The sequence below is a fragment of the Phascolarctos cinereus genome, unplaced genomic scaffold, assembly GCF_003287225.1.
Source record: "Phascolarctos cinereus isolate Bilbo 61053 unplaced genomic scaffold, phaCin_HiC Scaffold_4;HRSCAF=312, whole genome shotgun sequence".
Taxonomy (NCBI): domain Eukaryota; kingdom Metazoa; phylum Chordata; class Mammalia; order Diprotodontia; family Phascolarctidae; genus Phascolarctos; species Phascolarctos cinereus.
Genome location: NW_027555847.1, coordinates 557,389,524 through 557,391,152, shown reverse-complemented (window position 1 = coordinate 557,391,152; position 1,629 = coordinate 557,389,524).

The window sequence follows — 1,629 nt, the reverse complement described above, 5'->3', positions numbered from 1 at the left end:
CAATCCCCTCCTTTTCTACAATATACATGTATAGAAAAATGCTCATTTATTTGATGTTTGGTTAGGTTTTTTTTAAGTGTCTTCCTTTGAGTAATTTAAAAGATACATTACTTGGAGCAGCTAGGTGGCGCAGTGCATAGTGCTCCAGCCATGGAGTCAGGAGGACCTGAGTTCAAATGACCTTAGACACTTGACACTTAACTAGCTGTGTGACCCTGGGCAAGTCACTTAACCCCAAATTGCCTCACAAAAAAAAAGATACATCACCACTGCCACTACAATTCTCCCCTTCCCAGTACTAAATCCTTCTCCCTGGGTAATGGGCAAATAAGATGAGAGCTTTAGCATTTTAAGACCTCCACTGAAATGCAGAAATTACCAGGGCCTGAAGGAAAAACAATGGAGCTATTACCTTTCCATTAAGATTTGTTATGCCACTATCACACATTAAGTTATCTCTTGGGAGGGAACCTTGTCTTAATATATAGAGAAGTACTCCAGGAGTCAGAAAGACTTCAGTGTAAGTCCTGCCTTCTGACCTATACTGGCCCTGTGCACCGGTCAAGCCAGTCAAGCCGTAAACTCTGAGTGCTCTACGCAACTACCTCTCCAAACTTACACAATGCAGAGGAGGTACCAACCTGCACTGGGAGAGGGTGTTTTGTCACTAGGGAGTTCATAAATCCAGCGTCTATCCTAACTCTTGACAACTAGCTGTGTCTCTAGGAAAATGCAGAAGGACCCAGAGATATTGACTCTGGAGTAATACGTTTTGTTGGACTGCATAGTAGAGAAGATTCAGTAGGGTTGAAACACTTTAGTGGATAGGAACACACTACTGAATAGATAATAATAAATAAGAGCAACAGGAGGAAAGAACAGATCAAGGAGCCAATGTAGGTAGTGGTGGGTGGCAACTTATCAGGACTGGTTAACAGAAAGTGGTACTCTCCTGGCCTTGAAGATTCTGTTGAACAATAGTATGACTGCTGAGAAGTCAATGTCATGGGAATTAAGTAAAGAGTTGCATAGCCTTATCAACAAATACTCCTTGGAGTGTTTACAACCTGGAGCATCTCTAAATACTGGAAAAAAAATGGTGTAAAGGTAAGACAGGAAGAATGCATGCTAAAGGATACTGGCAGGACACAAGCAGGAAATAAGAGGTCAGTTATATCGAGTAGACGGATAGCCTCAAAGCCCAGTGTATGTGTGTGTGTGTGTGTGTGTGTGTGTGTGTGTGTATGTGTGTGTGTAGGGGTGGACAAATATGCCTCCTTCTTATTCTAGAAGTAGCGATGACCAGGGTGCTGCAGAGTTTGGATGATTCATTTGCCAACCTGCAAAAACTTTTTAAAACACCGAGAACCAAAGATCACCTTTGGCTAAGTCAAGAGCTGGGAAAATGCACTGCGGTTTCTTGCAGTGCTTGCCTCTACCCTTTTCCCTCCGCATTTGGAAATGGTTTTCTAGAGTGTCCTGATAGAAACTCTGGGTTAGGCTCAGTGCAAACACCCGACAGTCTGTGTGTTTTAATTTATTGCTCTTCACAGAAAGGGCTCCGCCTCCGAGCCAGTGGTTACTATATCACCACGGGGAGCCCAAGACTTGCGCTTCCTGCATCCCTTA